We start from the raw sequence: 9,001 nt of genomic DNA, 5'->3' as shown, positions 1-9,001 counted from the left end.
ACAGCAAGTCTTGGAGAATTCGGAGTGTCTGCCAGGGTAGATCAATCAGCGGTTCCATTTTTCAGAAGAGAAAACACAAAAGGAAAAAGGCAGAAACCGAATTATGTCGATTTTCCCCTGGCTTTTTTTTTTTTAAAGTTAAATTCTAATCTAGACCCATGAATTTGATGACACTCATAATCAAGTTTTTTAAAAAGAATCAGGGCTAAGAATCCTGCGCATATCTACTCAGAAGTGCAATTTGTTTTCGATGGGTCTTATTCCCAGGTAAGTGTGTGAAAGATTGCAGCCTAAATTCAGTCATAAAATACCAGGAGAGGTCATTTATAATAGACACATAACATGAGTTATCAACTGACCCTAATAATGCATTCTTGAAAATATATCCCATTGATTTCAGGGGACTTACTTCCAAGTAAGCACCCTTAGGATTTCAACCCTGGTGGCAAATGTCCTGCTGTATAAAAACAAACACCTGAATTGCAGAGATGAGTACTGTGATAGGAATTTTGAGGTCTTAGATATATGGTAATGTTCATAAGCGTACCAACCAAGCACATACATAGATCAGCACAGGAAGACCAACCTGGAACCATTTTGATTCCTAAACTGAGGAAATGTTTCTCTGCAAGGTCAAAGTGGGAAACCTCCCCATTGTCTCTTTCCTCACAAATCCTGTCTTAAGGGCACATTTAAGATATGAATAGGGTGTGAGCCTGTGACCTGGCTCAGGAACTAGGTATTTATCATTACAAAAGACTGGCCAGGCTCCCCAGGCAATCCAATCAAGTAACCTGCCAGACAGGGTGGAGACTGGAGAAAAACAACATTCAAATTTCTGTTTTAGACCGCCTTTTCTGTGATGTAGGTGTGATGTATCTGAGGGATGGTCTTAGGTTACACCCCTTCTGTAATGTATGTATGATGTTTCTGGGGGTGGTCTTGATCTACAGGGTGGCAATTTCAAAAGTCTTTATAAGGCCTTGCACGCCGTTGTTCTGGGTTCCTCCTCTCCTGCGGGTGAGGGGAGCACCCTGTTGCAACAGATCAATAAAGATCAAGCTTACTAGCTGCTTTGCTTCTCAATATTCTCTGGTTGGCCTCTGTTATTTTCTCCTACCAATAGAGAACCTACAAAAGGAATCTATATGGGCTCTTGGGTACCCCATAAGGGAAAAGGGCAATTTTTGTTTACAACAGTACTCAAAATTATTTGTAAAAAAACCCCTGTTCTTCATGGTCCCTGTGCAGTTCTGTTCATGTGGGCTTGTAGGATCAGATGCTCCCACCTGGAATAATGTGTCACCCATTCAGCTCCTTCTTGGAAAGGCTATTCCTTCCGTCTGAGCTATGCTCAGGTTGAGCTAGTGTTCTTCCATCTATTTCCTTGCCATCTTTGAAAAGTTATTTCATTCTGTTGCTGCCCCTTTAGGGAAGTGATGTTGCCAGATGTTCTGCGAGAAGACTCAGCACGACTTCCAATAGCTTGTGGGAGGTTTACTTTGGCATGTGCGTTTGCAAAAGAAAAGACTGACTTGGTGGGGTTAAACAAGATTTCTCCTTCCAAGTGGATCTTATCTCCGGTCTTTGTTTGGAAGGTAGGTCAGCCTGAACCTTGGGCGGCTTTGCAGAATTAATTGCGGAAGCTGCTTGTTCTCTCCTTGCAATCAACAGTATGCTTGGCAGTGTTAATCTGCTGCTGGCTAATTTAATGGTCTCTGCCTGCATAACTTTAGATAATTGCTTTTGTTCCTTGGGCAACATGTTGAGGAAAGTTGTCATTTGCTCCCCTAGGAAATATCAGGGTGAACAAATGGGCCCTGAAGCAGTCAATCCCAGATTGACTCTTCCCACCCCCCCAGCATCAGAGAGAGAACCCAGTGTTGCCGCAAGACAGAAAAAGATCCTTTTTCAAATCCACTGGTCATGATCACCAGTGGATTATAGTAATATCTAGACACATGTCTAGCTACATAATGCTGAGTCAGACTATTGATTCATTTGGCTCAGTACAGTGGTACCTCGGGTTAAGAAGAGTTTGGATTTGATATCCCACTTTATCACTACCCAAAGGAGTCTCAAAGCGGCTAACATTCTCCTTTCCCTTCCTCCCCCACAACAAACACTCTGTGAGGTGAGTGGGGCTGAGAGACTTGAGAGAAGTGTGACTAGCCCAAGGTCACCCAGCAGTTGCATGTGGAGGAGTGGGGAAGCGAACCTGGTTCCCCAGATTACGAGTCTACCCCTCTTAACCACTACACCACACTGGCTCTCCTTATTAATTCGTTCTGGAAGTCTGTTCTTAACCTGAAACTGTTCTTAACCTGAGGTACCACTTTAGCTAATGGGGCCTCCCACTGCAGCTGCTCCGCCACCGTGCGATTTCTCTTCTCATCCTGAAACAAAGTTCTTAACTTGAGGTACTATTTCTGGGTTAGCAGAGTCTGTAACCTGAAGCGTCTGTAACCTGAAGCATCTGTAACCTGGGGTACCACTGTACTGTCTACACTGATTGGCAGCAGCTCTCCAGACAGGGCATGTTCCCAGCCCCACAAGGAACCGAACCTGGGATCCTCTGCATACCAAGGAGATGCTCTTATCATTGAACTGTTGCTTTTGGTGGGTGATTTCAGTTGATAGTCAAGACCTCAGCAGAACTCGATGGCTGCAATCAACAGCAGTCTCTGCATGGCCCAGACAGTCACGACAACTTCTACTGAAATAACTGGCACAGTGTTGGATAATACCCTGCCTTTTAATAATAGCATTCATTGTGCCATGCCCACTGTCTTACAGGACATTTTGGGAGAAGAAAAGGCCAAGGAGTAAACCCTACACCAATACAGAGTGGAGTCCCTAAGATGGTTGGATGACTCCTTGTACTCCTCCTTCCGGCAACTCCTGCAGCCAAGCTAGTTCCAGACGTATTGTTCTGCTTTTCTTTGAATCGCATCAGTGAAGCCAAGAAGGGGGACTGTTGTTTGGGCAGCACTGCCCAGGCTTGCACCCCATAAAGGTCATTTCGGTGCTGCTAACCCAGCAAAACAATGTGGGAGGCAGCAGTTACAAGTTAACCCAGGGCATAGGCAAACTCCGGTCCTCCAGATTTTTTGGGACTACAATTCCCATCATCCCTAGCTAATAGGACCAGTGGTCAGGGATGATGGGAATTGTGGTCCCAAACATCTGGAGGGTCAGAATTTGCCTATGCCTGGTTTAACCGTGTTGTGCTGTGAATCACAGGTGCTGTGATTCTCCGGTGGTTGGCTTTCACCCCCAGAGGCACACGCCATTGTTCCTTGAGACAGATGGATGCCACCAATTGTGCCGTGATTTCTGCCAAAGCGATAACAGCGATTGCAACTCAGTCTTTATCGTAACCATTCTTGGCTATCCTTGCAGCGCCGGCAAATAATACATTGCAGTTTATGAATATGATTTCTATTCCCCCCCCCCCCCCAGGAATGGAGTTGAGAGATGACCTAACCTGGGTCTGGAAAAATAATCTCTCAAAGGCCCTGTTGATGGCATTTTACCATTGTACTGTTGAGAGTGTATTAACTTACAGTCTGTGTGTGCGGTTTGGGAGCTGCACGGTCAGGGGAAAAACAATGCTGTCCAGGGTTGTAAAGACTGCGGAGAGAATAATTGGGTGCACTCTTCCCACCTTGGATCAAATCTACGCTTCCAGGTGCCATAAGAAAGCTGCAGAGATAGTGCAGGATAGTGCGCACTCCAGAAATGATCTCTTTCAGCTTCTTCCTTCTGGAAGGAGGTACAGGGTTATAAAGACTAGGACTAGTCGCCTGAGAAACAGTTTCTATTCAAATGTGATTTTGGTTTTAAATGCAGTGTAAGGTAGTCTCTATGGGAGTATATTGTATTTAATTATGGGGTATCAGAGTTTTTAGGGGACTAACCAGGCTGGGATAGCTGGGATAGCAGGCTTGTTGGTTTTTGAATGTCTGATGTAGATTTTTTCAATTTCGTTGTTCTGTATGGGACAATGACAATAAAGATTATCGCATCGTATCGTAGTCATCACTGTGTTCCGGGAGCGGGTACACAAACACAGTCCCCCACTACCACAGATTATGTAGTCAAGTTTCCTGCATTGGGAGATCGCAGGGGGTCAGTACACCTGGAGTGCAGTAGATGAGCCTCACCTGTGGTCCGCCTGCCAGGTAAGAGTGTGTGTGTGTGTGTGTGTGTGTGTGTGTGTGTGTGTTAGTTAACTTAAATGTCTACAAGCGGAACTTTCATGAAGTGTACTAAGGTGTTATGCAACATACACAAATTTTAATAGAACCAGTAAAAGTATCTCTAAAAGCATAATAAAAAGCATCGGTTAAACAGTAGGTACAGTAGGGACGCGGGTAGCGCTGTGGGTTAAATCACAGAGCCTAGGACTTGCTGATCAGAAGGTCGGCAGTTCGAATCCCCGCGACGGGGTGAGCTCCTGTTGCTCGGTCCCTGCTCCTGCCAACCTAGCAGTTCAAAAGCACACCAGTGCAAGTAGATAAATAGGTACCGCTCTGGCAGGAAGGTAAACGCCGTTTCTGTGCGCTGCTCTGGTTCACCAGAAGCGGCTTAGTCATGCTGGCCACATGACCCGGAAGCTGTACGCCGGCTCCCTCGGCCAATAAAGCGAGATGAGCGCCGCAACCCCAGAGTCGGTCACGACTGGACCTAATGGTCAGGGTTCCCTTACAGGTGGGTTGGAGATAAATTCACAGTGTGAAAGCCTGCCTAAACAATTACCATTTTCAGAAAACATCTAAAAGAAGGACAGGATGGTTCCTGCCAAACCTCTACTAGTTCAGCAGGAAGTAAGTCTCACTTTATTCAATGGGGCTTAGTTCCAAGTAAGCGTGCATCAGAATGATTCCTCCCACCGAAACACGCACACACATAAAACATTGTGGACTAAGCCTTGCAACCTGTAACATTTACAGGCTTTTAGCATGAAGCTAGAAGGCAAGAGCAAAGCTGGAGAGAGACTGGCCTTGCATTTCTGATGCCAGAAGGCAAAGATCAGGTATTACAGCTTCACTGCAGGGCATGTGTGTGTGTGCGTGTGCATGTGTGGCTTATTCCTTTGATTTGGCTGCCACATAGGCAATCAAGTGGAAAGCTGTCATCATATTGGGCCTGCTTGCACAGAAGAAAAGTCGGGTAGCGTTATTGCCTTTCATCTGGCAGGAGAGAAATAGGGCAGGTTGCCAGTCTGCGCAGGACCCCAAGAATTTATTACGCTCAAGGCTCAATCTATATACACACACATCTCCTTGAACATTAAATTCCAGATGGACATTGCTCACAGCAGGAGCCTAAGGAAACACCAAATGTTGCATCTCGGTGTTGTTGTCGGGGTTTTCCTCCCCTTTTCCTTTTCTCAATTATTTTTAATTCAGCTCCCCTCTCGTTTGCGGATTTCCAAGCATATGCCAAGCACAGCTTGCCACACATCAAATGATTTTTATTTTGCTGGTGTATCCAAAACTGACACAGGGCAGGATCAGAAGCGATCAGCAGGAGTGGAGGGGTTTTTTTCCTCCTTGTAAAACCCCCTCCCCAAAAAACCTGCCTGCTCCCACGGATGCCTGGAGGCCTGCATTTTCTCCAGCTCCCCGGACTGCTAGGAACGCACCACGCGAAACACTCCGGCAAATCAATTCTGAGTCAGATGCTCCTCACAATGCTCCCCTCGGTCCCTCTAGGCAAAACTGAAGGAATTTCTTCTAAGCTAAGCAGGCCAGAAGGCTGTCTGAAAAAGACAGATAGGCAGAGAGAAAATGAGCTCTAAAGGTGCAAGTAATGGAAGGCTTTCTTAAATCTCCCGGCTCAAGCTAGAAGGCTGGTCAGGGGGAGCTGAGAGACAACAGTCAGCAGTAGGCCATCTTGAGTTCTTGTTTTCAGGTCTCAGAGCTCAGGTGAAGAAAGTTAAATACTGCAGTGGTAATCTTTTTCTTTTCTTTTCCTGGGCTAACATTCTTTGAAACTATTGCTGGAGCGCTGGGCTTTTTGGGAAAACAAGGGAGCCTTAGTAAAGGTAAAGGGACCCCTGACTATTAGGTCCAGTCGTGGCCGACTCTGGGGTTGAGGCGCTCATCTCGCTTTATTGGCCGAGGGAGCCGGCGTACAGCTTCCGGGTCATGTGGCCAGCATGACTAAGCCGCTTCTGGCGAACCAGAGCAGCACACGGAAACGCCGTTTACCTTCCCGCCGGAGCGGTACCGATTTATCTACTTGCACTTTGATGTGCTTTTGAACTGCTAGGTGGGCAGGAGCAGGGACCGAGCAACAGGAGCTCACCCCATCGCGGGATTTGGGAGCCTTATGGCACTTAAAAAAACTATGGGTGAGATTCACGTAATGAGCCTCATCAGCAGAAGTCCTGCACAAGGACTTCCGCTTGAACAACAGGGCTTTGCCCCTTCTTCCCCTGTGCACCCCCCAAAATTGAGCAGGGTGCAAGGAGGGATAATCCTGAACAGCAAATGGAAATGCTTGTGCAGATGGAACAATTAGAAGTGCGCAACATTTGATTACCCCCCTAAGAAATTGTGGCATAAGCCAGCGGGTAATGAACATGTTGCCTGGCAGCTATTGTGACATTTCTTATCCCCGTCCCCTGGCCATGCTACCTGATGGCAGCTGTAGTCCCATGGCATCTGGAGGGACTGAGGCTCCCTATAAGCTGTTGTGGACCAGAGTCCGCCTCATCAGATGCCAGAAATGTTATCCTAAGACGGCAAGCGCGCGCACACACACTCATTGTGTTCAGTGGAGCTTTTACCCAAATAAATAGGCATTGAGTTACAGTGAAGTCCTTATTTTATTCAGCATTCTTCAGTTACAATGCAGATTTCATCCCTCAGTGGTAGCTTTGGAAGAGAGAGCACGGGAGAAATTGCAACCCATTTCCAAAAGATCTTCCACTTTTTAAAAACGTTATTTAATAGATGTTTCATGTTCCTTTCAGATATATGTGAACCAAATCCTGTATTACAATACTTTTCCTTGCCTGCCTTTTCCACATGTAAATATACCATGTGACTAGTGCCTTTTAAATAGCTAGCTATAGTGGCCAAGTTCACATGTTTATCATAAGCTAGGCTTAATAAACAGCAATGTGAATTGGCAGCATGCTGGTGAGCGAAGCCTATTTACTTCTTCCTTCATGTGATTGAGTAAACAAACCAGGAATCACTTCCCGTGATGCCCAATCTGGGATTTTGTTGCTCCCCAAAAGGTCAGGATTTGTAAGCCAACAACCTCTGTTTAAAAGCTGTTTTTTTCTAATCCTGCCTTGTTTAGATGCAACAAACCAGAATTTCAGGTTTGGACATTAAGCAAATTTCTCCACTCTAACTAGTTGCATGAACAAACTACAGCTTCCATCATCCTTGACCATTTGTCCGGCTTCCTGGGGCAGTTGTAGTTCAGCAAAATCTGGAGAAGCAAAGGTTCTCCACATCTAACATTGTTGGCTGACATCCGATAGGTCACATCTAACGTTGTGGTTTATTAAACCAGGATTCATGGCTTGTTGTGTGAACATACCCATTAAGTACACAGGCTTCGATTCTGAGTTTGCTGCTGCTGACAAAAGAGAAAGGAGGCAGCTTTCACCAATTTCTACTTCCCTTGCGGCCCCTTGGAAGTCTGTTCTGTAAGGTTGAATGACCCTCGAGAATATTGCAGCAGGCTGGAGGGAAATTACTATATTGAAAGCTGTTTTCTTCTTCAACCAGCAGGATTCTCTGCTGGATCTAAGGCATGGGTAGGCAAACTAAGGCCCAGGGGCTGGATCCGGCCCAATCGCCTTCTAACTGCGGCCCCCTGACGGTCCGGAAATCAGTGTGTTTTTATATGAGTAGAATGTGTGCTTTTATTTAAAATGCATCTCTGGGTTATTTGTGGGGCATAGAAATTCATTCTTTTTTTTCCAAAACAGAGTCCAGCTCCCCCACAAGGTCTGAGGGACAGTGGACCGGCCCCCTGTTGAAAAGGCTTGCTGACCCCTGATCTAAGGCCTCCCATGAATGAAGAGTCTTTCCATTTGCAGAAGGCACACTTACAACCAAAGCCTTAATATTTAGATGTGTCATGTGGATGTTTGCGTCTAGTGACATACTAGGATGACAAAAGGTCACAAGCTTCCTGGAAGATGGAATTTCCCCTCAAATCTCTCTGGGAGAAAAACTTACTGTTTTGAGAAAATAAAAGCTGCTGAATGCATAGGCAGCCTTATCTCTACTAATGCACACACAGAAAAATCTACTTTATTGTGTATTTTAATTATGTGTGGCCATGTTTTTGTAACTGGTTTAATAATAATAATAATAATAATAATAATAATAATAATAATAATAATAAATAATAATAAATAATAATAATATTTATACCCCGCCCATCTGGCTGAGTTTCCCCAGCCACTCTGGGCGGCTTCCAATCAAGTGTTAAAAACAATACAGCATTAAATATTAAAAACTTCCCTAAACAGGGCTGCCTTCAGATGTCTCTTAAAGATAAGATAGCTGCTTATATCCTTCACATCTGAAGGGAGTGCATTCCACAGGGCGGGCGCCACTACCGAGAAGGCCCTCTGTCTGGTTCTCTGTAAACTCACTTCTCGCAATGAGGGAATTGCCAGAAGGCCCTCGGCGCTGGATCTCAGTGTCTGGGCTAAACGATGGGGCTGGAGACGCTCCTTCAGGTATACAGTATATTTGTATACTGCTTGGAAGTCATTGTGGCAAGGAAGTAAGTAAAAATGAAGGCTATAAACACATTTTTTAGAGTCAAATATACAAGACAAGACAATCGGGAAGCTTGAGGTGATCTTTTATTTATCACCCACCCTGATTACATACATCCTGATTTTACGCACATCTACTTGGAAGCAAAACCCAGCCTGTTCACTGCGGTAACATGCACAGGATTGCAGCCTCAGATCTTGACCAAGGCTGTGATCCTAACCGCTACGATCTGAGAA

This window comes from Podarcis muralis, chromosome 3 (genome assembly GCF_964188315.1).
Source record: "Podarcis muralis chromosome 3, rPodMur119.hap1.1, whole genome shotgun sequence".
Lineage (NCBI taxonomy): Eukaryota > Metazoa > Chordata > Lepidosauria > Squamata > Lacertidae > Podarcis > Podarcis muralis.
Note: the sequence above shows the minus strand (reverse complement) of the source record.